This window comes from Heterodontus francisci, chromosome 4 (genome assembly GCF_036365525.1).
Source record: "Heterodontus francisci isolate sHetFra1 chromosome 4, sHetFra1.hap1, whole genome shotgun sequence".
Taxonomy (NCBI): Eukaryota; Metazoa; Chordata; class Chondrichthyes; order Heterodontiformes; family Heterodontidae; genus Heterodontus; species Heterodontus francisci.
The window spans coordinates 137,887,806-137,915,511 of NC_090374.1; the positions used below are offsets into that span (position 1 = coordinate 137,887,806).

At 43.4% G+C, this 27,706-nt stretch overlaps 1 protein-coding gene across 14 annotated transcripts in view; it reads right to left on the reverse strand.

Moving 5' to 3' along the window:
• rfx3 (regulatory factor X, 3 (influences HLA class II expression)) overlaps window positions 1–27,706 on the reverse strand; it is a 651,544-nt gene that overhangs the window by 527,576 nt on the left and 96,262 nt on the right. For 2 of the 14 annotated variants that reach the window (XM_068030225.1, XM_068030219.1), the window contains exon 2: window positions 18,565–18,692. The exons of the other annotated variants lie outside the window; for them this stretch is intronic. The gene's annotated coding sequence lies outside the window, so the exon portion shown is untranslated. The remainder of the gene's footprint in view (window positions 1–18,564; window positions 18,693–27,706) is intronic. 14 annotated transcript variants of the gene reach the window in all.

The window sequence follows — 27,706 nt, forward strand, 5'->3', positions numbered from 1 at the left end:
CAGTATGTGGATAGCCCTACTAGAGAAGGGGCTACACTCGACCTCCTCTTAGGAAATGAGAATGGGCAGGTGGTTGATGTGTCAGTGGGGAAGCACTTTGGGACCAGTGACCATAACTCTATTAGCTTCAAGATAGTTATGGAAAAGGATAGGACTGGTCCTCAGGTTGAAGTCCTAAATTGGGGGAAGGCTAATTTCGATGGCATCAGACAGGAACTCTCAAAAGTTGAATGGGAGAGGCTGTTTACAGGTAAAGGGACGTCTGGCAAGTGGGAGGCTTTTAAAAGTGAGATAGGAAGAGTTCAGGGCCGGCATGTTCCTGTTAGATGGAAAGGCAAGGCTGGCAAGTTTAGGGAACCTTGGTTGATGAGGGATATTGAGGGTCTGATCAGGACAAAGAAGGAGGCATATGTCAGGTACAGGCAGCTAGGATCGAGCGAGTCCCTCGAGGAGTATAGGGGATGTAGGACTACACTTAAGAAGGAAATTAGGAGGACGAAAAGGGGCCATGAGATTTCCCTGGCAGATAAGATAAAGGAGAATCCTAAAAGATTCTACAAGTATATTGAGTAAAAGGGTAGCTAGGGAGAGAGTAGGTCCCCTTAAGGATCAGTGTGGCAATCTATGTATGGAGTCATGGGAAATGGGCAAGGTCTTAAATGAATATTTCTCGTCCGTATTTACAGTGGAGAAGGTCATGGAAGTTAGTGAGTTCAAGGGAGGGAACACCGATATCCTGGAGCATATCAACATTACAAAAGGAGGAGGTGTTGGAGGTATTGAAGCGCATTAAGGTGGATAAATCCCCAGGGCCTGACTAGGTGTATCCTAGGATGCTATGGGAAGCAAGGGAGGAGATTGCTTGGGCCCTGACAGAGATTTTTGTATCATCGTTAGCCACAGCTGAGGTACCAGAAGACTGGAGGATAGCTAATGTTGTGCCTTTATTTAAGAAGGGCAGCAGGGATAAGCCAGGGAACTAGAGGCCGGTGAGCCTTACATCAGTGGTGGGAAAGTTATTGGAAGGGATTCTGAGAGACAGGATTTATGTGCATCTGGAAAGGCATGGTCTGATTCGGGATAGTCAGCATGGATTTGTGTGTAGGAGATCGTGTCTCATGAATTTGATTGAGTTTTTCGAGGAGGTGACCAAGAGGATTGACGAGGGCAGGGCGATGGACGTTGTCTACATGGACTTTGACAAGGTCCCGCATGGTAGGCTGATCCAGAAGGTTCGAACACATGGGATCCGGGTGAGCTAGCAAATTGGATACAAAATTGGCTTGGTGATAGGAGGCAGAGGGTGGTAGTGAAGGGTTGTTTTTCAGATTGGAGGCCGGTGACCAGTGGTGTACCACAGGGATCGGTGCTGGGCCCTCTGTTGTTTGTCATATATATTAATGGCCTGGATGTGAATGTAAGGGGCATGATTAGTAAGTTTGCAGATGACACCAAAATTAGTGGTATAGTGGACAGTGAAGAAGGTTGTCTAAGGTTACAACAGGATATAGATCAACTGCGAAAGTGGGCAAGCGAGTGGCAAATGGAATTTGGCGGGAATGGGAATGGACAGCACAGTGGTGCAGTGGTTAGCACTGCAGCCTCACAGCTCCAACGACCCGGGTTCAGTTCTGGGTACTGCCTGTGCGGAGTTAGCAAGTTCTCCCTGTGTCTGCGTGGGTTTCCGCCGGGTGCTCCGGTTTCCTCCCACAGCCAAAGACTTGCAAGTTGATAGGTAAATTGGCTGTTGTAAATTGTCCCTAGTGTAGGTAGGTAGTAGGAGAATGGTGGGGATGTGATAGAGAATATGGGGTTAATGTAGGATTAGTATAAATGGGTGGTTGTTGGTCAGCACAGACTCGGTGGGCCGAAGGGCCCGTTTCAGTGCTGTATCTCTAAATAAATAAAAATAAATAAATAAAATTTAATGCAGACAAGTGTGAAGTGATGCATTTTGGGAAGTTAAACCAGGGCAGGACATATACAGTGAATGGCAGGGCCCTGGGGAGTGTTCTTGAGCGGAGAGACCTTGGGGTGCAAGTGCATAGTTCCCTGAAAGTGGTAACACAGGTAGACAGGGTGGTGAAGAAGGCGTATGGCATGCTTGCCTTCATCGGCCGAGGCATTGAGTACGAGAGTTGGGACATCATGTTACAGTTGTACATAACGTTGGTTAGGCCGCATTTGGAATACTGTGTGCAATTCTGGTTGCCGCACTACAGGTAAGATGTGATTAAGCTAGAGAGGGTGCAGAAAAGATTCACAAGGATGTTGCCTGGTTTGGAGGGCTTAGGTTATAAAGAAAGATTGGATAGGCTGGGTCTGTTTTCCCTGGAGCGAAGGAGGCTGAGAGGGAACATGATAAAGGTATATAAAATGATGAGGCATAGATAGGGTAGATAGCCAGAGTCTGTTTCCCATGGTAGGGGTGACTAAAACTAGAGGGCATAGATTTAAGGTGAGAGAGAGGAGGTTTAAAGGGGATCAAAGGGGGTAAATTTTTCACACAAAGAATAGTGGGTATCTGGAATGAGCTGCCCGAGGAGGAGGTGGTGGAGGCAGGAACAGCAGAGACATTTAAGAGGCATCTGGACAGGTAGATTAGATTTTTAGATTAGATTAGATTAGAGATACAGCACTGAAACAGGCCCTTCGGCCCACCGAGTCTGTGCCGAACATCAACCACCCATTTATACTAATCCTACACTAATCCCATATTCCTACCAAACATCCCCACCTATCCCTACCACCTACCTATACTAGTGACAATTTATAATGGCCAATTTACCCATCAACCTGCAAGTCTTTTGGCTTGTGGGAGGAAACCGGAGCACCCGGAGAAAACCCACGCAGACACAGGGAGAACTTGCAAACTCCACACAGGCAGTACCCGGAATCGAACCCTGGTCCCTGGAGCTGTGAGGCTGCGGTGCTAACCACTGCGCCACTGTGCCGCCCTACTTGAATGAGCAAGGCATAGAGGAATATGGAATTAATTAAGGCAGGTGGGATTAGTATAGATAGACATTATGAAAGGCATGGACACGGTGGGCCGAAGGGCCTGTTTCTATGCTGTACGACTCTATGCTCTTTTCTGTTTCTATTTGCATGTGTGCATCGCATATGCATGCTAGCGTGGGTGCGTCTGGTATCCGTAGGCGTTAACCGAATTTGAGTTTAGGTTTAAGTTTAATAAATTTCATCTTTTCTTCTTTATTAACCCTAAGAAAGCCTGTTTGTGCTGGTCTTTGCCTTATAATTGGAAAGCAGTGAACAAGGATTCACCAAGGGGGAGCTAAAAAAACGGTGTGTTTAAAATTAAACCCCGTTATGGCAAGACCAGGTGAAGGCTGAAAGGGAACCCTTTGATCTCTTTCTCACCTGGTCGCAACATCTTTAAAATCAAAATATCACTCCACATGCTATATAAGAATATGATTTGATGACATTGGATTATGAAAGATAAACTATGTTGAGATTTTCACAACTCAATCATGCTTACTATGCCAATCAGTAAAATGGTCAGCGCCCCTTGGTGGTTTAATTCTGTAAGCCAGCCTGCACATATACTTGGGTCAACATTCCAAAACAAGACCTTTTAAACTAAAAAATAAATTTGAAACATGTTCATAGAGCCATACAACAGCACGTTACATCACAGAAACAGACCATTCGGTCCATCAAGTCTGTGCTGATGTTTTTCTCCACAAGATACCTAGTCTAATCCCACTCGCTTGCTCACGACGCTGTACAATATTACACTTTTCCAAGAAACTATCTAATTCCCTTTTAAAAGAATTAAGGATTTTGCTTCTACAAGTTTGGAGCAGAGAATTTCAACCTATGTAAAGATTTATTCTTAAAATCTTCTGATAAGGACATTTCCAGCCTCAAACACCATTGACATACGGGAAACAGATCATCTTGGTCTTTTGAATATTTATGAGAATTGTGAAATGGTGCTTCAGACTGGAAGTTAAATTTGTACATCAGTGCCTTATTACAGGAGCTGATGCACTAATATACAGTCTCCATTTCACTATGAAACACAATCAGTAAGAGTAGGTCCGCTGTCACAACTGTTATATTCATTCATGTCCTTTATCAAGAAACTGGTCTACTTTCACTTTCTAGATTATGTAGTAATTTGAAACAAATAGAAATTCACAACCACCTCTCCACTTCCTCATAAACTGCAAGTTGCCCAGAATGCCACAGCTGATGTTCCTACTACACTGCAGCCCACATCCTCATTGTCTCCTTTGTCGTCAAGCTCGACTGGCTCCCATGCCCTCGCTAATAATCTTTTAAGTTACTCATTCTCATCTTCCAAATCTTTCCATAGCTTCCTTTCCCTCCCTCCATGATCTCCTCCAATTGTATATTTCTTCATACACCTTCCACACGTCTGGCACTGCTCTGCATCTTGTTCCCAGCTCTCTCCATTAGCAACTGTTCCTTCAGTCATTAAGTTCTCACCCTCTGGAACTTCGTCATTTCACCTCATCATCTCTGCCCCTGTTTCAAAAGCTTCCTAAAGACCCTTTTCTTCAACCATATCTTCACTTTGTGTAACTTTGTTTCCCCTTCTCCCTCCAGCTCATTGTCCGCTGTTCTTTAAAGCACTTGAGATGTAGCACTGTACGCGAGGAGCACTATAAATACGATGTTGTAAGCAAAAATAATTGTAACTCAAGAACAGATGCCAACCAGTGAGTTTAAAGACAATTTAATCTCCAGGCTCAGATAACCAATATAAATCATTCACATTCATGACACCTAAAATCTGCTGGATTGGTGTCTTGTAATTCAGAGAGAGTAACCCATTATCCTTCGTGTATTATGTTTTGATATAGAAACAGGTTTGCTTGGTCCATACAGGTATTTATAAAAAATGACAAAATATAACTAAAGGAAACCTAATTATTTCCCTAGATTGCTTCCATTGGTCAAGTTATGTTGGAAAATAAAATACAAATAACCTGCAACACCATATTATTTTGGAAATATTTTATTCAGCTGAATAAGTGATCTAAAATTAAGTCAGGAGATATAATGAGGAACAAGTCATCGCTGCTTTCATATTGCTTTTGGGACACCAACTCTCGAAATATGGATCTCCTGCAGCTGGGGGCCACATCAACATGACACATGCCAGATTAAACCAGACTGGATGCAAGAAACACTCATTTTCCAGAGTCTCCCTTGTTGCCAGGGCTCTTTTTAGGGCAAGAATATATGCTGGTGCAATGGCAGCAGCACATTTTGAGAGTGATGTCATGATATTATACAAAATCTATCATTATTTTCAGTGAAATCAGCGCATCACTACTCAACACATATGCACTTGCCAAAAGGGCTTCGGCACATGAACACAACTTTAGCCTGCTATAGTAGAGCCATTTCATCGTGAGACCTGTACATTACGAAGGCACAGTGGCGCAGTGGTTAGCACCGCAGCCTCACAGCTCCAGCAACCCGGGTTCAATTCTAGGTACTGCCTGTGTGGAGTTTGCAAGTTCTCCCTGTGTCTGTGTGGGTTTTCGCCGGGTGCTCCGGTTTCCTCCCACAGCCAAAGACTTGCAGGTTGATAGGTAAATTGGCCATTATAAATTGCCCCTAGTATAGGTAGGTGGTAGGGGAATATAGGGACAGGTGGGGATGTGGTAGGAATATGGGATTAGTGTAGGATAAGTATTATGGGTGGTTGATGGTCGGCACAGACTCGGTGGGCAGAAGGGCCTGTTTCAGTGCTGTTTCTCAAAATAAATAAATAAATGTAGGAGAGCAGCTCACTTACCTTGGTCTTCTGCCAACCAGGCTACAATGTAAAGACAGTTCAAGAAACTCGAGAATGTGTGCAGTAGACACTTCCTGCAACAAAAGCAACTTAAATCCAATTTGGCAGGCTCCACATACTGACATTATTGGATCCCTTGGTAAAGTGAACTACATCACAATTGACAGTTATAAACAAGAAAAGCTACTGGAGATTTCAGCCCTGATCTTGAATGGGGCAGGCTTGGTAAGCAGACAGCAGAGTCTCGGACGAGAAACCCAGAAGTCCACGTTTCCCCACTTGTTGTGCAGTTTTAATGTCACAATATGCTTATTTATTTTTTTCCAGCAGAATCCCCACCCGGAAGTCAACCTGATTGACAGGACTGGCTTCACCATACTCCACACCATACCCATCAAGATCATTCACTTCCACCTCTACAGCAATGCCCGTCTCTGGAACTCTGCCGCTAAAACTCTTGTATGCACCTTTGTAACTTCTAGACTCATCTACTCCAATGTTGTTGTTGTTGAATAAGATGAGCAAACAGCAACAACAATATGTATTTATATAATACCTTTAACATAATAAAACCTCCCTCAGCACTTCAGAGACATTAAAAAACAAAATGACACTGACCCACATTAGGAGATATTAGGAAAGATGACCAAAAGCTTGGTCCAAGAGATAGGTTTTAAGGAGCGCCTTAAAGGAGGAAAGCGAGGTAGAGAGGCAGAGAGGTTTAGGGAGAAAAAGCTAGAGCTTAGGGCCTAGGCAGCTGAAGGTACAACCACCAATGGTGAAGCAATTAAAATCAGGGATGTTCAGGAGGCCAGAATTAGAGGATCGGAGATATCTTGAAGGGTTGTAGGACTAGAAGAGATTACAGAGATGGGGTAGTGGAGGCGTAGGGCGCAGGCCATGGAGGGATTTGAAAGCAATGATGAGAATGTTAAAATCAAGGCACTGCTTGACTGGGAGCCAGTGTCAGTCAGCAAGCAAAGGGATGAAGAGTGAACGGGAATGGTGCGAGTTAGGAAATGGGCAGAGTTTTGGAAAACCTCCAGTTTACGGAGGGTAGAATATGAAAGGCTGGCCAGGAGTGTGTTAAAATAATCTGCTCTGGAGGTAACAAAGGGGGCTTCAGCAGCAGAAAAGCTGAGGCAGGGAGAGAGTCAGGCAATGTTATGGAGGTGGAAATAGGCGATCTTAGTGACAGTATGTATATGTGGTTGAAAGCTCATATATGATACGAGGTTGAAACAGTCTAATTCTGCATCTGGCAGTTGCCCGGGAGAGGGATGGAGTTGGTGGCTCGGGGCAGTGGTGCTATAGCTGCAGGCCTCTGATTGGCTGACAGCTTTGCAAGGCCGGGACTTCCGGCGACGGGGTCCTAAATCCTCTGGAAGGCCAGCCGCTGTCTAGATCAGTGCCTGATTGGCACCAAATTCAGCAGGCCTTCCGTAGAAGAGGCAATGCAGGGATCTTGGCATCAGTCTCCCCCAACGTAAAGACCCCCATCGCCAGTATAAAATTCCACCCAATAGTTCAGAGGTCAGCTTTTGGTGCTACTCCTCATGCATCAGTCAACCCTTGAACTATTTCACAGACTATTCCTAAGTTCAAGCTTTCAATTCATTACATGGCACACATATTGACTCAGACATCAGTGCAAAAGCCAATGACTTTCAGGATCTCAACAGATGGCACCTGCAGGACAGCAGGCAAGAAAGAAAATGGAGCAAAATGCCTTTCTTGTGAAAATGCATCTTAATGATCTTAACAAAATCCTCAGAAGTGGAAATAAGCAGATTTAGTTAGGATATGGGATTTAAAGCTCAGCTCAGAGCTAAAAGGGATACTAAAGTTAGTCACAGCTAACTTCAGCCTGAGCAAGCAGCCAAGGAGGGATAGTTGGTGGTGGAGTTTTAAACTGGACAGAATAAATGAATCACTGGAAGAGGAACACTATTTTGCACAGCAGGAATGAAAAACAAGCATTCACCACTTGCAGTACTGTTTCAGATGCTACAATGAGCTCAGTAAGCCTCGTCCAACACAAGAGCTTGAAAAGCAGTGGAATCCAGCTGTGAAAATCCCTTATATATGACATTTTTCCAAGTCAGGATGGTGTGTGACTTGAAGGGGAACTTGCAGGTGGCGGTGTTCCCATGCGTGAGCTGCTCTTGTCCTTCTAGGTGGTAGAGGTCATGGGTTGGAAGGTGCGATATAAGAAGCCTTGGTGAATTGCTGCAGTGCATCTTGTACACATTGCAGCCATGGTGCGCCGATCGTGGAGGGAGTGAATGCTTGAAGTGGTGGATGGGGTGGTGATTAAGCACACTGCTTTATCCCTAGATGGTGTCTAGCTTGTTGAGTGTTGTTGGAGCTGCACTCATCCAGGTACATGGAGAGTATTCCACCACATGCTGACTTGTGCCTTGTAGATGGTAGAAAGGCTTTGGGCAGTCACGTGGTGAGTTAGTCACTACAGAATACCTAGTTTCTGCCCTCCTCTTGCAGCCACAGTATTTATGTAGCTGGTCCAGTTAAGTTTCTGGTCATTGTTGACCCTAGGATGTTAATAGTGGGGAATTCAGTAATGGGAATCAGTTGAAAGCCAGGGAGAGATGGTTAGATTGTTGGAGATGGTCTTTACCTGGCACTTGTGTGGCACGAATGTTTCTTGCCACTTATTAGCCCAAGCCTCGAGGCTAGAGTCAGAGAGAGATACATCACTGAAACAGGCCCTTCGGTCCACCGAGTCTGTGCCGACCAACAGCCACCCATTTATACTAATCCTACATTAATCCCATACTCCCTACCACATCCCCACCATTCTCTTACCACCTACCTACACTCGGGGCAATTTACAATGGCCAATTTACCTATCAACCTGCAAGTCTTTGGCTGTGGGAGGAAACCGAAGCACCCGGCAGAAACCCACGCAGTTACAGGGAGAACTTGCAAACTCTGCACAGGCAGTACCCAGAACTGAACCTGGGTCACTGGAGCTGTGAGGGCTGCGGTGCTAACCACTGCGCCACTGTGCCGCCCAGGTCCTGCGGCATTCAGGCACAGACGATTTTATTATCTGACGAGTTGCAAATGGCTTTGAGCACTGTGCAATCATCAGTGAACATCTCCAGTTCAGACCTTATGATGGAGGGAAGGCCATTGAGGAAGCTGCTGAAGAAGCTTGGGCCTTGGAGACTGCCCTGTGGAACTCCTGCAGCAATGTTACTGAGTTGAGATGATTGGCCTCCAAAAATCACAACCATCTTCCTCTTTACTAGTTATGACTCCAGTCAGTTGAGACTTTTCCCTCGATTTCCATTGACTTCAATTTTACTAGGGCTCCTTAATGCCACACTCTGCCAAATGCTGCCTTGATTGCAAGGGCAATCAGTCTCACCTCACCTCTTTTGTTCATGTCTGAAACCAAGGCTGTAATGAGGTCTAGAGCAGAGGGGTCCCAAAAGAATCCAAACTGAACATCAGTGAACGGGTTGTTACTGAGTAAGTGCTGCTTGATAGCACTGTCAACAACAACTTCCAACACTTTGCTGATGATTGAGAGTAGACTGATGGGGCAGTACTTAGCAGGTTGGATTTGTCCTTTTTGTGAACAGGACATACCTGGGCAGTTTTCCCACTTTGTCGGGTCAATGCCAGTGTTGTAGCTATACTGGAACAGCTTGGCTAGAGACACAGGTAGTTCTGGAGCACATGTCTTCAGCACGACAGCCGGGATATTGTCAGGGCCCGTAGCCTTTGCTGTGTCCTGTGTGCTCAACTGTTTCTCACGATGACATGGAGTGAATCTAATTGGCTAGACTTTGGCAACTCAGGATGAGGCCAAGATGGATCATCCACTTGGTATCTCTGGCTGAAGATAATTGCAAACACTTCAGCCTTGTCTTTCGCGTTCATTGGATGGGCTGTGCCATCACTGGGGATGAGGATGTTCATGGAACCTCCTCCTCCCAATAGTTGTTTAATTCTTCATGGCCATTACAACCAGATGCAATGGGACTGCAGAACTTTGATCCAATAGTGTGGGATCACGGAGCTCTGTCTATAGCATGCTGCTTCCACTGTTCAGCATATATTTAGTCCTATATTGTAGCTTCACTAGTTTGACATCTCATTTTTAGGAATGCTGTTGCTGCTCTTGGCATGTTCTTCATCACTCCTTATTGCACCAGGGTTGGTCCCCTGGCTTGATGGTAATGGTAGAGTAAGGGGTTTGCCAGGCCATGAGGTTACAGATTGTGGTGGAATAAAACCAGTAAGTAGCACAGAGTCCAGCTCGATGGAGTACCACTGCTACAGAGTACTTAACTCAAGGGAATTTGGCGCAGTGAAGGAAGAGGAGCTGTTCCGGTCTTTTACAAAACAAGGAGCAATCCGAGTGAGGGGGCAGGAGACTGCAAGACCTGGTGAGCAGCTGGTAAGTGTTACTGGGTAATATCTTGAAAGTAAAAAAGGCATGGCAGGGAACCTCAGCTCCATAGAATGCACATCCTGTGCCATATGGGAAATCCTGGATGCTTCTTGTGGCCTGAATGAAATGTGCAGCAAGTGTTGCCACCTCAAGCAGCTCGAGCAAGGCATCCACGAGGCTGACAGCTTCATGGATAGTGAGTTTCTGGAGGGGGTCAATGTGCAGCTTAAAAATGTGCAGGCAGAGTAGGAATGGGTAACTGCCAGAAAGACAAGGAGGACCAAGCAGGCAGGGCAGGGATCCCACGAGTACATCTCGCTCTCTAACCAGTATTCAGTTCTAAATACTGGTGAGAGTGATGGTTTCTCTGGGGAGTGCACAGGCAGAGCCAAGTCCATGGCAATGTGGGTGGCTCAAATGCACAGGGGAGGAGGAAGAACAACAGTCGTAGGAGATTCGACAGTGAGGGGAACAGACTGGTACTTCTATGGCCGCAAACAGGACTCCAAGATGGTTTATGTCCCCCTGATGCCAAGGTCAAGGATGTCACCGAGTGGCTGCAGGATATTCTATAGGAACATAGGAACAGGAGTAGGCCATTCAGCCACTCAAACCTGTCCTGCCATTCAATGAGATCATGGCTGATCCGCAGCCTAACTCCATATACCTGCCTTTGGCCCATATCCCTTAATATCTTTGCTTAACAAAAATCTATCTCTCTCAGATTTAAAATTAACAACTGTTCTAGCTTCAACTGCTGTTTGTGGGAGAGACTTCCAAACCTGTACCACCCTTTGCATGAAGAAGTGCTTCCTAACATCTCTCCTGAACGGTCTGGTCCTAATTTTTAGACTATGCCCCCTAGTTTTAGAATCTCCAACCAGTGGAAATATTTCATCTTTATCTAGCCTGTCTTTTCCTGTTAATATCTTGAAGACTTCGATCAGATCACCCCTTAACCTTCTAAATTCTAGCGAAAACAGGCCTAATTTGTGTAATCTCTCCTCGTAACTTAACCCCTGTAGTCCAGGTATCATTCTTGTAAACCTACATTGCACTCCCTCCAAGGCCAATATATCCTTCCTAAGGTGTGGTACCCAGAACTGCTCACAGTACTCCAAGTAAGGGGGTAGGGTGAATGGCTAGAGGTCGTGGTCCATATCAGCACCAATGACAGAGGCAAAAAGAGGGATGAAGTCCTGCAGGCAAAGGTAGGGAGCTAGGAAAGAGATTGAAAAGTAGGACCTTAAAGGCAGTAATCTCCGGATTATTCCCAGTGCTGCGTGCTAGTTATTACAGAAATAGGAAGATATAGCTGATGAATATGTGGCTGGAGAGATGGTGCCAGAGGGAAGGCTTTAGATTCCTGAGGCACTGGGGCCACATTTGGGGGAGGTGGGACCTGTACAAGCCAGATGGTTTGCACCTTAACAGGACCAGGACCAATATCCTCACAGGGGGTTCAAACTAGCTTGGCAGGGGGATGAGAATGTTAGAGTCGAATCAGAAGGGAGAGAAAAAATGTTGGAAATAGAAGCAGAAAATTAGTAAGCATGTTTGGAAGGCAGAGGAAACAAAGACTAGAAAATCGACAAGAAGGGAGTTTGGCAGAGCTAAATGGTATATACTTCAATGCTAGGAGTCTAGTGAATAAGGCAGCGGAGTTGCGAGATACTTGGAAGTATATTATAGCTATCACTGAGACATAGCTGAAAGAAAGGCAGGAATGGCAGCTCAACATTCCTGGTTGTAGGGTTTTCAGACTCGATTGTAAGGAAAAGGAAGCGGGGGTCATAATATTGATTAAAGAAACAATTATAGCTATGAGGAGGGATGATACAGTAGAAGGATCATCATTTGAGGTCATATGGGTTGAATTGAAGAACAGAAAAGGGGACTAACATGCTAATCGGAGTGTACAATAGACCCCAAAACAGTCAGAGGAGATATGAACAAATGTGTAGGAAAATCTGAGAAGCACGTTAACAACAGGGCAGTAATAGTGGGGAGATTTCAACTACTCTAATATTAACCAATAGAATTAGTGTGAAAGGCATAGGGGGAGCAGAATTCTTAAAATGCATTCAAGAGAACTATTTTTCAAGCCAGTACGTAGCAAACCCAACAAGAGATGGGGTGGTTCCAGACTTCGTTTTAGGGAATGAAGGTGGAAGGGGCATCAGTTGTGAAGCGCTTTGATGGAAGTGATTATAATTCAGTTAGAGTTAGGGTAGTTATAGAAAAGGACAAAGACAAGGAATAAATGTTCTCAATTGGGGAAAAGCTAATTTTACAAAGCTAAGATTTAGCTAAAGTGGACTGGAAGCTGCTTGAAGGTAAATATGTGCCAGATCAGTGGGAGGCATCTAAGGAAGAGATACACGAGTGTTCAGAGCAAGTATGTTCCCTTAAACAAAAAGGGTGGGACTAACAAATCCTGAGCCCCCTGGAATGTAGGGAAGGATAACAAAAACATTTTTTTTTTTAAAGTTTGACAGATACCCAGGGCTCAATACTGCAGAAAATCAGGAGGAGTGTAAAAAGCGTAGGGGTGAAATTAAAAAGGAAATGTTCGTGTAAGCAAAAGGGTGAAAGGTTATCGGCCGTAGGTGGAAATGTGGAGTAATCAGTTTAGCCATTAACTTACTGAATGGCAGAGCAGGCTCGAGGGGTGGAGTGGCCTACTCCTGCTCCTAATTCGTATGTGCGCATGTTCGAAATTAGGAAAGCGAAGAGAGGGCATAAAAAAAATTGGCAAGTAAAATAAAAAAAAACTAAAGTTTTTTTATGAATACAGAAAGAGTGAGACGATAACAAAAAAAGAGTGGGACCTATTAGGGACCATAAGGGTCACCATGAGGCAGAGGGCGCTGGTATGGTTCTTCATGAACACTTTGTGTCTGTTTACACAAAAGAGGATAACACAGACATTGTAATCAGGGAGCAGGAGTGCGAAATATTAGATGAAATTAACAGTGAGAGAGGAAGTATTAAGAGGTTTAACATCCCTGAAAATTGATAAATTTCCAAGCCTGGACAAAATGTCCAGGGGAGCCAGAGAAGAAATACCAGAAGCTCTGACCATCATTTTCCAATCCTCTCTGGCTGCAGGTGTGGTGCCAGAGGACTGGAGGACAGCCAACGTTATACCATTGTTTAAAAATGGAGAAAGGGATAGGCCAAGTAATTACAGAGCGGTCAGCCTAACCTTGGTGGTGGCAAAATTATTGGAAAAAACTCTGAGGGACAGGATAAATCGTCATTTAGAAAGACACAGAATAATCAAAGACAGTCAGCAGGGATTTGTTAAGGGAAGGTTGTGTCTAACTAACACGATTGGATTTTTTGAGAAGTCAACAAGGAGGGTCGATGAGGGTAGTGCATTTGATATAGTCTATATGGATTTTAGCAAGGTTTTTGATAAGGTCCCACGCGGCAGGCTAGTTACGAAAGCCCATGGCATCCAAGGCAAAGTGGCAAGTCCAAAATTGGCTCAGAGGCAGGAAGCAAAGGATAATGGTCGACAGGTGTTTTTGTGACTGGAAGGCTGTTTCCAGTGGGGATCTACAGGGGTCAGTACTAGGTCCCTTGCTTTTTGTGGTATTTATCAATGATGTGGACCTGAATGTAGGGGGTGCGATTGATGAAGAAATGTGTAGATGATAAAAAAAATTGGCTGTGTGGTTGATAAAGAAGAAGAAAGCTGCAGATTGCAGGAGGCTATCAATAGACAACTTGTCAGGTGGGTGGAACAGTGGCAAATGGAGTTCAATCCAGAGAAGTGTGAAGGAATGCATTTGGGAAAGACGAACGAAGCAAGGGAATATATAATAAATGGTAGGGTACTAAGAAGCGGAGAGAAACAGAGGAGCCTTGCAGCCCATGCCCACAGGTGGCTGAACAAGTAGATAAGGTGATCAAGAAAGCATACTTGCCTTTATTAGCTGAGGCATAGAATATAAGGGCAGGGAGTTTATGCTGGAACTGTATAAAACACTAGCCAGGTCACCGCTGGAGTACTGTGTGCAGTTCTGGTAACCACACTATAGGAAAGATGCGATTGCACTGGAGAGGGTAGAGGATATTTTCGAGAATGTTGTCTGGACTGGAGAATTTTAGTTAAGAAAGAAAGATTGGAATAGGCTAGGGTTGTTGATTTTAGAACAGAGGGGCTGAAGGGAGATCTGTTTGAAGCATATAGAGTCATAAAGTCATAGAGAGATACAGCACTGAAACAGGCTGTGCCGACCATCAACCACCCATTTTATACTAATCCTACATTAATCCCATGTCCCCTACCACATCCCCACCTTCCCTCAATTCTCTTACCACCTACCTACACTAGATGCAATTTACAATGGCCAATTTACCTATTAGCCTGCAAGTCTTTAGCTGTAGGAGGAAACCGGAGCACCCGGCGGAAACCCACACGGTCACAGGGAGAACTTGCAAACTTCGCACAGGCAGTAACCAGAACTGAACCCGGGTCTCTGGAGCTGTGAGGCTGCAGTGCTAACCACTCCGCCGCCCTTATAAAATTGAGAGGTCTAAATAGAGTAGATAAGAAGGCCCTATTCCCCTTGGTTGAGGGGTTTGGGGGGCAAAGATTTAGGATAAGAGGTAGGAGGTTTAAGAGGATTCAAAGGGAGATTTTTTTCACCTAGAGGGAGGTGGAAATTTGGAACTCACTGCCTAAAAGGTGGCAGAGGAAGAAACCCTCGCAACATTTAAAAAATACTTGCATATGTGCTTAAACTGCCATAACCTACAAGGCTATGGACCAAGAGCTGGAAAATGAATTTACGCTGGACTGCTACTTGTCGGCCGCCGTGGAGTCGATGGGCCGAATGGCTTCCTTCCGTGCTGTAAGTTTCTATGATTCTGCTTCTGGTGACCTACAGCGCCTCATGGACGCCCAGTTTTATGTTGCTAGATCTGTTCTAAATGTATCCCATTTAGCACGGTGGTAGTGCCACACAACATGATGGCTGGTGTCCTCAGAGTGAAGACAGGACTTCATCTCCACAAGGACTGTGCGGTGGTCACTCCTACCAATACTGTCATGGATAGATGCATCTGCGACAGGTTGGTTAGTGAGAACTAGGTCAGGTAGATTTTTCCTTCGTGTTCGTTCTCTCACCACCTGCCCCAAGAGCAGTCAGGCAGCCATGTCCCTAGAGAAGCAGCCAGCAGTGGTGCTACTGAGCCATTCTTAGTGATGTGCATCACTGTAGCTGCCCTCAATGCTTCTTCCAAGTGGTGTTCAAGTGGAGGAGGAGCACTGATTCATCAGCTGAGAGAAGCTGTTAGGTAGTAATCAGCAGGAGGTTTCCTTGTCCACGTTTGACCTTATACCATGAGAATTAATGGAATCCGGAGTCAATGTTGAGGACTTGCAGGGCCACTCCCTCCAGATTATATACAACAGTGCCACCACCTCTGGTGAGTCTGTCCTTCCTGTTGGACAGGGATAGTGATGGAGGAGTCTGGGAGGTTAGCTGAAAGGTATGATTCTGTTAGTATGACTAGTATGGCTGCTGTTTCATGAGTCTGTGGGACAGCTTTCCCAATGTTGGCTCTTGTCCCCAGATGTCAATGAGGAGGATTTTGCAGGGTCAACTGGGCTGAGTGTGCCTTTGTCATATCCAGTGCCTGGGTTGACACTGGGTGGTCCATCCAGTTTTATTATTAGAGCTATTAGTAGTAGTTTGATACAATTGAGTGGCTAGTTAGGTCATTTCAGAGGGCAGTTCAGAGTCAACCACATTGTTGTGTGTCTGGAGTCACACAGAGACCAGACCCAGTAAGGATGGCAGATTTCCTTCCCTAAAAGGATATTAGTGAAGCAGGTTTTTAACGACAATCTGGTAGTTTCATAGTCCCCATTACTGATAGCAGCTTTTTATTCCAGATTTGTTTAATATTATATGTTTGTAGGAAATATTTAAAGGAAGAGAGTAGCTAAAGTAAGTGTTGGTCCCTTAGAGGATGAAGCTGGGGAATTCACAATGGAAAACAAGGAAATGGCAGAGACTTTGAACAAGTATTTTATAACTGCCTTCACAGTAGAAGACACAAAATTTCCCCTAGAATAGCAGAAAATCAAGAGGCAAAAGGGAGGGAGGAACATAAAACAATCACTATCACTAGAGAAAAAGTACAAGGAAAATTAATAGGACCAAAGGCTGACAAGTCCACTGGACCTGATGGCCTGCATCCTAGGGTCTTAAAAGAATTGGCTGTAGAGATAGCGGATGCATTGGTTGTAATTGTCCAAACTACCCTAGTTTCTGGAAAGGTCGCAGCAGTTATGAAAAGTGCAAATTAACATCTCTCTTCAGGAAAAGAGGGAGACAGAAAGCAGGAAACAATAGACGAGTTAACCTAACATCTGTCATTAGGGAAATGCTAGCATCCATTATTAAGTAGTAGCAGGACATCAGAAAATCAAAATACAATAAGGCAAAGTCAATATGGTTTTATGAAAGGGAAATCGTGATTGACAAATTTATTAGAGTTCTTTGAGTGTGTAACAAACAGGGTGGATACAGGGGAACCAGTAGATGTAGTGTATTTGGATTTCCAAAAGGCATTTGATAAGATGATGCATAATACATTACTACACAAGAGCTCATGGTGTTGGGAGTAATATATAAGCATGGATAGAGGATCAGCAAACTAACAGGAAACAGAGAGTCGGGATGAAGGAGGCATTTTCAGGTTGTTCTCCTTGTTCTTAGCAATTTAAATTCCCCAGCTGCTCTGGTGGGTTTAGAACTCATGTCCCTCGATCATTAGTCCAGGCCTCTGGATTACTAGTCCAGTAACATAACTACTATGCTACCAAACTGAAAAGAACAGCTCTGCCCATTATTCTATTCTTTTTTTATTAATTCATGGGATGTGGGCATCGCTGGCTAGGCCAGCATTTATTGCCCATCCCTAATTGCCCTTGAGAAGGTGGTAGTGAGCTGCCTTCTTGAACCGCTGCAGTCCTTGTGAGGTAGGTACACCCACAGTGCTGTTAGGAAGGGAGTTCCAGGATTTTGACCCAGCGACAGTGAAGGAGCGGCCTTTTAGTTCAAAGTCAGGATGGTGTGTGACTATGATAAAGTAAATTACGACTTCTATTTTGTATATATTTACTGATGCATTTGATTATTTTTAATCCCTTACCAGTTTTGAAGCCAAGAATAACCAGCGAAATAGTACGCAAGATGTACAAGATAAAGATGGATATCTGGGCTTGAAATTTCCAGTTGAGTACTACCCAAATGTTAGACTGAAAATGTGCCTATTTTACCAATTTCAAGTTATGCGCAAATTTCTTGCAAAACTCATTAGAATACGCTCGAATTTAAAATAGGCATAAATTAGGGTAAACAAATCAGGTCTAAGGAAATTGCTGAAATCCCAACATGTATTTCTTCAAGTATGAAAATCAAAGTCATAACTCAATTATTTATCTACATTAGTCACATTATGTTTAAGAATAAGGGAAGTTTTTCAATTTTTAACATGACATCCCATAACAATACATGCTGAGAAACAGAAAATACAGTACAGATCTCATTGATGAATTTCTGTACAACACCAGAAAAATGACTTTTTTTCTGTGCACATGAAAATCTGATTGAAATTTGACAAGAGCCTGTGCGCATGTAATTACAGGAAACTAGCATACAAGACTAACTTCGGGGAAGCACCTTTACTAGGGACAAAGGTGTGTTAGGACAGCAGGATCAATAGATGATTGTCAAAGAACAAGGAGATATAGGCATATTGAAACTCACGGCCAAAATTACACTATGTTTCAGGCCGTGTATTTCATCTGCACCAAGGTTGTGCGCATCAGTCCGTGCGAGCCTGTGTGAGCCCGACCTTCCGGTTGCCTATCATTCTGTTTCTACACTCCACATACACTCAGACCTCTCTGTGAGAGGACTCTTACATTGTTCCAATGAAGCTCAACGTAAACTTGAGGAACAGCATTGTATCTTTCGATTAGGCACTTCCCAGCCTTCCGGACTCAACACTGAGTTCAACAATTTTAGATTGTTAAAAAAAAGAGGGAGGATGTTATTTGTTCGGATAGCAACTATTGGTGATGTTTCTGCTTTTTGATTCTTTACTTGTCCCATTACCATCTCTTTTTACCATCATCTTTGCGCCGTCATCCCCATTGTCATTTAATCTTTCCTGCCTTCCACCCTAATAAAACCTTCCCTTTGGCTTTCCCCCTACCCCCCGCCACCTTTCCCCCCTCTGTACTTTCTTAAAACCTGTTACATATAGAGTTAGAGTCATTTACAGCGCAGAAGGAGACCATACAGCCTACCAATTCCATGCAGGCTCCATCCAGTCAGTCCTATTCCCCCGCTTGATCCCTGTAGCCTGCAAGTTTATTTCCTTCAAGTACTCATTCAGTTTCCTTTTGAAATCATTGATTGTCTCCGTTTCCAGCACCTGTGTGGGCAATGAGCTCCAGGTTATTACCACTCACTGTGTTAAAAAGTTCTTCCTCACATCACCCTGAATCTCTTGCCCAAAACCTTCAATCTGTGTCCCCAAGTCCTTCTGCCATCAGTTAATGGGAACAGTTTGTCCTCATCTAATTTATCTAAACCTATCACACACACCTCTATCAAATCTTCCCTCAATTTCTTTTGTGCCAAGGAGAACAACCCCAGCTTTTCAACATAACTTTATAACTAAAATCCCCCATCCCTGAAACCATTCTGGTCAATCTCCTCTGCACCCTCTCAAGGACACTCACATACTTCCTAAATAAAGTGTGGTGACCAGAAATTGACACAGTATTCCAGTTGGGGCCTAACCAGAGCTTTATAAAGGTTCAACATAACTTAACTGCTTTTGTACTCAATGCCTCTATTTATGAAACCCAAGATCCCATATGCTTTGCTAACCACTCTCTCAATATATCCTGCCAATTTCAAAGATCAATGCACATGCACCCCCCAGGTCCCTCAGTTCCTGCACACTCTTTAGAACTGTGCCACTATGTATATATTTCCTCTCCCTATTCCTTCTGCTTAAATGCATCACTTCACACTTGTCAGTATTAAATTCTATCTGCCACCTGTCTACCCATTCTGCTAGCCTATCTCTATGTCCTGTTGCAGGCAGTTCCTATTATCCTCACTGTTCGCCACTCCTCCAAGTTTGGTATCATCTGCAAATTTTGAAATTTTACCCAGTATTTCAAGATCCAAGTCATTTATATATAGCAAATAAAGCAACTGTCCCAGCACTGACCCTTGGGAAACAGCACTGGCTACCATCCTCCAGTCTGAAAAACAACCATTTAGCGCAACTCACTGTTTTCCATCCTTAAGCCAACTTTTTATCCACTTGGACACTGACCCTCCTAATCCATGAACCTCAATTTTGTTAACTAGCCTTTTGTGTGGTATTTTACCAAACACTTCCTTAAAATCCACATAGACAACATCTACGGCATTCCCTTCATCAACCTTCTCTGTTACTTCATCAAAAAGTTCAATTAGGTTAGTCAAGCATGATCTGTCTTTTACAAATTCATGCTGGCTGTCCTTAATTAACTCAAACCTCTCCAACTGCCTGTTGATTTTTTTTCATGATTATGGTTTCTAAATCCTTACCACTACTGATGTTAAACTAACTGGCCTGTAGTTGCTAGGACTGTCCTTCCATCCTTTCTTGAATAAGGGTGTCACATTTGCCACTCTTCAATCCTCTGGCAACTCCACCATATCTAGGGAAGATTGGAAGATTATGGGAAGCCCTTTCTCTATCTCCATCCCCACCTCCCTTTGCAACCTGGGATGCACACCATCCGGACCAGGTGACCTATCTACCCTAAGCATAGCCAGTGGTTTTAGTACACCATCCCTCTCAATTTTTAACCCTATCCATTGCCTCTACTCTCTCCACTTCTACCGATATTTTGTCAGATTCCTCTTCCTTTGTAAACACTACTACAAAATACTACTCATTAAGTATTCTAGGCTTGACCTGTGCCCCTAAGCATATATTACCCTCTTTGTTCCTAAGAGGCCCCACTCCACTTCTTACTACCTGCTTACCATTTACATGCCTGTAGAAGACTTTTGGGTTCCCTTTTATGTTGACTGCCTTTCTATTCTCATTCTCTCTTTGCCAATCTTATTTTCCTCTTCACCTCCCCTCTTAACTTACTGTATATGGCCTGGTTCTCATGAAGAATTCACCTGGTGTGCATGTTGCACCCTTTTTTGTTTCATCATAATTAGGGTCCTACCAAATTCAGTCAAATTTTATAAATTTCACAGTCACAGCATTTTAAGAATAATGAATTTCACGATTTCACGTATTTAAATCGTAAATTTCAGTGTCAAAAAGCGTGAAAATGATATATTTAAAACAAAAAAAACAAGGGAGGTTTCTGGTTTCAAATGACATTTATTGTATATTCAAAAACTTGTAAAAAGCTGACTATATACAGGTCACATTCTTTACTCACTGAAGTCAGTGGTTCAATGTGAGCATTGTGAGCTACTGTCTGTGTTTAGACACAGCTCTCTCTGCGTCCATACTTTGTTAGAATTGGTGGACAGTGCTGCACTAGCCTTGCAAGGTGGGGGATTCTGCATTCCACAGAGTTCCAAAACTGCAGCAGAGGCAAAGTACAATCTGCTTCTTTTGCAGTGCTTTGATAAACAGGGATCTCCAGCTTACAGTTCTTGTCAAAGCTAGGAATCGCATTAAACAAATATAAATCTACCAGTAACAGGTGCATTTGTGGAGGGTCAAAGATATGCGCAGCTTTCAGGAACACCACAGAAGGCTGTTGAAACCTCTGAGCCACTTTTTCTTCAGCACTTGCCTCTTCCCCATAGCTATAAATATTGTCTGCGCTCCTCTGCCATGCAAGGAAACACTTGTTGAACACAGGCATTTAATTCAGCGTCATCAGAGTGTTGTTCGTTTGACTGTGCTTCAGCCCAGAACGGTACATCCATTACTTTAAGCTTTGTGGATTGTGACATGTCAAGATTGAAACCAAGTGATTAAATCCATCAGTCATGTAGCCTGCTTGGCAACAAACCGAACCGCCTCATTAAGCTGAGCATCGTTTAGAAGGGTTACGATGTCTGTTAAAACCTGTGTTTTTGGTGTCAATGTGAACTCTTCTGAGACGAAGTCTGAATAGTATTTCGGGTGAGCTGCATGATACTGTACTGCCCGAAATCAAGAATTCAAACGTGTAATTACCGGCTCTGGAGGAAGGGCAATATTTTGTCCCCCAATTTCAGCCACTTCAGCCACATTTGTAATGTGTTGCCTGTATCGAAGTTTGCAGCTAAAACAGTGTTTGAAGATCTTTTTAATGTAGCTGACCAGTTTGTCGACTTTACCAAACTCACTTTTCCACAGCTCACTGACAAGAGAAATTGTGTGCATTACACGTAATATGGACAGCATTAGGCGTTACACCTTGGAGCACAGATGTGAAAGATTTTCTCATGTATGTTGCATTGCCACTAAGGAAAACAGACACTTTGTTGAAATCTGCACCATATTTTGAAACGCTTGCGAAACTGTGATGTAATTAACAGCTTCCACGTGAACGCAGTCTGCAAGCACTGTTGTTAGCTTTCCTTACTGTATACCTTTGGCTTTACCAGACATAAAACATACAGCACATAGTTGTCTTGCTAGTCGGTGAACTCAACACAAATAACTGCAAAAGACTCACGCGCGTTAATCTGAGACTTCATCTTCTCACAATGCATAGCAAAAACCTTCGGTGCAACAAACTTCTGCAGGTAGTTCTGTCGTAGTTTATTTGCACTTGGCAAGCAACCACCATTTTGCACATTACATTGAATGAATAACGCAGCTTTGGCAATCAGGTTTTTCCAGTGGTATGTTGGCGCTTGCAAAAGCATCCACAAGTTACAGTGTAACCAACTGACGATTATCTGAGCTCTGTCGACTTCCTAAAAAGAGCTAAAATCTTTGCTTGGTTTTTTGCGTGCTCGTTTTTCAGCAGCGTGGCGTCAGATGTTCTCTTTCTGTTGCAATGATTTTCGGACTATAATTGGTGCTGAACTTTTGGCCGCCACATGTGATCCAACGAAACACTGCAGCTTGTGCAAAATGGCATTCCACCATCGGCATGCAGAATTTGGCTTCCAAATTCTTTCACTCTACGTGCTGCAATTTTTGATTTGCTCATTCTGGCATTCTCACTTGTCTGCTAATACTGGAGAGTGCTTCTTTCAAAACTGCACCAGAGGCCCTCCCTCATCTACCAGTGAGTTGAGCCTTGCGTCAATCACTAAAACACACAAAGTTCACAAAATGGCTGATTTCATGGAGGACCCAAGATTTCATGGTCCGTGACGCATTTTTCATCACATTTTATTCCTGTATATTAAGCATCCAGTCCTCACCATTTTAAAACCACATTCCCATTATTGCACATCATCATATTGTGCTTGTAGCTCACCAACCTCATTTACCACACTTTGTGCATTTAAATCCTGTCTTTGCATTCCTTCGTCATTCTCAATTCACTCCTATCTAGTATGGAATCATTCCCTTCTCTAGTACTGTCCAACACTCTCACATTATGCACCTATTCCTCTTTTCTACTTCGATATACTGGTGCCCATTCCCCTGCCAATTTAGTTTAAACCCTCCCCAACCATACTAGTGAACCTCCCCGCGAGGACATTGGTCCCAGTCCTGTTAAGGTGCAACCTGTCCCTTTTGAATGGATGCCTCTGGCCCAAACTGGTCCCAATGCCCCAAGAACCTGAAGCCCTCCCTCCTGCACTATGTTTCAAGCCATGCATTGATCCTTCTTACCTTCCTATTTCTATACTCGCTGGCGCATGGTACTAGGAGTAACCCAGAGATTGCTACCTTTGAGGTCCTATTTTTTAAGCTTCCTCCCTAGCTCCTGAAAATCTGACCATAGGACCTCAATACCTGCCCTCTCTGTTATTGGTACTAACATGTACCACAATTTCTGGTTCACTCCCGTCCCCTGCAGAATGTTCGGCACCCTCTCAGTGATGTCCTTTACCCTGGCACCAGGGAGGCAACACACCATGCAGAACTCACGATGACAGTTACTTATGAACACATGAATTAGGAGGAGTAGGCCATACAGCCTTCAAGCCTGCTTCACCATTTGATAAGATCAAGACTGATCAGATTGAGGCCTCAACTCTACTTTCCTGTCTAACTGCTCTAACCTTTGACACCCTTGTCAATCAAGAATATATCTAACTCAGCCTTAAAAATATTCAATGACCCTTCCTCCACTGCTCTCTGGGGAAGAGAATTCCACGGACTTCATGCACGGAAGGAGTCGTGATCAAATAAATAATGAAATGGAAGAATTATGAATTTAAAAAGTCAACTGCTAAACAAAATCACAAGAACATGGACACTTATATACAGTCAAAATGTACAGGAAATCCACAAATTTGTCTGAAAAGAGGAGGCTTGTTTACCTCATCTGAAATAGCTCTGGGGAGAACCCCTTTGAAATTGAAAGGAACTATTGTATATTAATGACTCTGATCGACATGAATGGATTAACAGAGGATGCTGGAGACAGTCTAGCTCATAGCCAAACCACAATGAATAAGGTGAGAAGCAGCAACATAACAGAATGATTCCCATTCAAACATCAAATGATGGCCATGGTTATCATATCTTAGACCATTGTGTGGTCACAGTAGAAGAGAAGGCCATGCGTCTCCGAACAGAAACTAATGATTTTTGCCTAAAAAAGGTAGCTCTCTGGAGAGAGAGGAGAGATCAAACCATTACCACAGAAAGGCTGTGAGTAGCATCCAGTAGGCAAGAGAAGAACCCTGCTGACCAAGAACAGCCACCACAGCAGAAACATCACAAAGTAACTTTGAGACTAGCCATCTATGAAGGTTACAAACTATACACCACCAGCTTTGGGCTGTATTACAACCACTAGAGCTCTAGAATACCTCGGCAAGTTCAATAATCAGGCCTGCAACTTTTTAAAAATACTTTTACTCCTAAGACTTAATAATCTTTTGTAAACCACGAATACTTACTTCACTTGGGACTTCAAACAACCTCTTAACCTTTTCTCTTTATCTATTCTTGTATATGTATGTTTGGGCGAATGTCTGTGTGAGTAAAGTTGCAATCATTTCAGGATTTATTTACAAATGAATAATTATCTTTTGTTAACCTGCAAGAAAACCTGTCATTTGTTTGTTTATTTGACACTGAAGACACTCAGGGGCTAAAGCATCATTTTAACAAAACACGATTGCAGTCAGTTGGGAGGTGAACAGTGGGAACCAACTTATCAACTGTCCATGACACTAACAACTTTCTGAGGAAAAAAAATCTCTTCTCATCTCCGTCTTAAATGGGAGACCCATTATTTTTAAACTGTGTCCCCTAGTTCTAGTTTCTCCCATAATGGGAAACATGCTTTCAGCATTGACCTTCAAGTCCCCTCAGGATCTTATATGTTTCAATAAGATCACCTCTCATTCTTCTAAACTCCAATGGTTCTGTATTTTAATTGCTGCATGTCACGTAAGCATAACAGAGTAAATACAAAACTTGTCTTGCAGGTCGACAGCGATTTAGGCAGAAATGTGAATCCTGACACTGCTATTTCATCTGACTCTGGCAGCTGTCCACACTGAAAGGAATGAGTATCTGACATCTACGACACCATGCTGGCAACGATACATAGCACCAACATACAGAAGTGATACCAGGCAATGCAGGAAAGATAGCACCTTGGAACTACACAGGAGAAATTTAAAGTGATTGTAGTATGAATTTTTTTTGCACTATGTATGGGTAGATGACAGGGGGCTGGAAAAGAAGGGAAAGGAGTATGCTTAGTGTGCAATTTGCAGAAACAGAATGGACCCTATACTTATAAGGTTTGGTTTACGAGGCAGAAATCTGACCAGGATATCGGGGAACAGATCGGAAATCCTTGGAACTCTCATACAACCCCAACACAATCAAAGACCAAAAATAAGGTACAGTTATGTTGGCCCCGATGGTGGAAAGAACACTATCCTGGCAACTACATGTGCATTTGGTGGTGAGGGCGCTGGGGCAGGAAGGAAGGTAAAAAGAAATGACGTCTGTAAGATGTTCCGAAGAAGGGTCACTGACCCAAAACGTTAACTCTGCTTCTCTTTCCACAGATGCTGCCAGACCTGCTGAGTGAATCCGGCATTTCTTGTTTTTGTTTCTGTAAGATGGAACCTGATATTCTCACACTAACAGAAATCAGATCCCTCTTGGTTGGTTTGGACTTACCACACCCCCCTTCCTATTAGCCAGAAGAGGTCTGGGTTAGGCAATGGGCCATCGGGCAAGTGTTCCAGAGGAGTGACGAAACATGGCCATCGTCACCCTAAAACCAGAAGAAAAGCTAGCCCTCTTGGTTAACAAATCTGAAAACGTAATGGGAAGAGTAGAATGTCCTGAACATAGACAAGGACTGGGCAATGGCCTGCTTGTCATCCCCATTCGCATGATACTATACCATGACAATACATCATAATGCCTGTGGTCATTAACCTGACAGCAATAGGACTGCCAACCTGGTGTAAGTAAGACCTGAGCCTTGGAGAACAGAATGTTACACCAAATCCTGAAAAAATTCTGGGAAAGAGCTGGCACCACAAAAGGCGAGGAGGAAGTTACTAACTTATATAAAGGTGCTAGGAAACCATTCAGAACCCCAGCCACATAGACAGATGCAAAAAGGGCTTAGCCAACGATGCAGCAACTATCTTTAATACAGGGACCCTTCATTTGGGTAGTCCCAAATCTAAAGGGATGTGCCCAGAGAGGCAATGTTTTTGTTTGCCCATATGATATAACCAAGCTGATCGCCCCACTTATGGATGCACCTGGAACCACGGTAGCAACTGGAGGAGAGGAATTTCCCATTCAGTCAGCTTACAAGGGGAAAGGCCAATAATACGTCACTACCACCTCCCGAAAATATAGGTACAGGAATCTAACTTGTCCCATTAAGAGAGGGACCATCTGTTTTACCTCCCATGTTATCCATCAGAATAGGGACACGAGGCTTGCTTAACATCTATAACCAAGTAAACATCACTGTTGGGGATGATTTGAAGGAATGACTGCATCAATACGTGACCAGATTTGGTTAAGATATCCCTCCATTGCACCTGTTACGACCGACCGCTCCAGTCAAAGCCCCCAATCAAAATATACAATTCTGATTATGGTGGGAGAAACGCACTCTTAATTCAATCCCGTCCCTCCACAGATCGCCTAACATATCATTTTAAACTTTCCAAATTAAAGAAAGACTCAGCCAAATTGTACCATCTATTAACCCCCGAATGAGGCTAACCAAACCAGGTGTCTTTAAATCGACAAATTAAATGTTTAATTAGAAAAACTAAATTCTTAAACACTACCAAGATATAAACAACATTAAAAATAGAAAAAATTAGAGTCCTTGCAAATTTACATTCCTGCCGGAAGTGAAAAAGTCCAAGGTTGCTTTAAGTCCTCACAGCCATCCAATGGGGAGAAAAAGGTTCTTCAACAGTAGAACAGTCCATAGTCTAATTCCAGCAGCAAGTGATGCTTTCCTCCTTCAGTGATGAATTTCAACAATTAACGACTTGCAAACACTTTTTAAATGAATCAATCTGGCTTTAGAAATTTTGAGGGGTAAGATTGTCACAGTCTAACTTCCCTTCCTTCAGTTTAAATTATCAGAGAGCTCTGTTTTGGCTTGACTTTTTTAGAATTTTGAGAGATAATAAATAAACAGACTAAATTCTCTTTCTTCAGTTTAAATGGTCTGTTTCTCCTTTCAGGTGCTAACACACAGCTGTCTCTCTGTTTCTCTTGTTAGAACAGTCTGTTTGCACTATAAGCCAGTTCAAAATTAAATTGTGATAATGTATCGCTCAATGCTTAGTCCAAGTGGCTGTACCCAAGGCAACAAGAATGCACCTTCTCAGTAACTCCTGAAGCCTGCTTGTTCTTAAAGCAGTCCTGATCCTTTGCTGTCTTAAAGACAACACACCACATATTTCCCAGAAAGAAAAAAAAAGACAGGATCATGACACACCTGACAGAACTCCTACAAAGGATCAATGCCTCCAATCGACACTTTTATGTCCTTCCGCAGCAGAATGAGGAGCTAAAGGAAGAAATTCTCAATGTAGGAGATGATAGTCATTGGTGGGACATTGGACTGAATATTGAGATCCCTCCTTGGATTAAGATAATTTTACACGTATTGGCAGTAGTTCAGCTAATTGTGTTGATTGTTTTGATTATGTCCACGTGCTGTATGCGGGGAATGATTAAGAGTTTAAGGCAACGCTTGTTTTTTTGCTAATGTAATGAAATGCAACCATGGGGCGATGTCTACCATTAATTAAGCAATGATTGATTTAATAGAT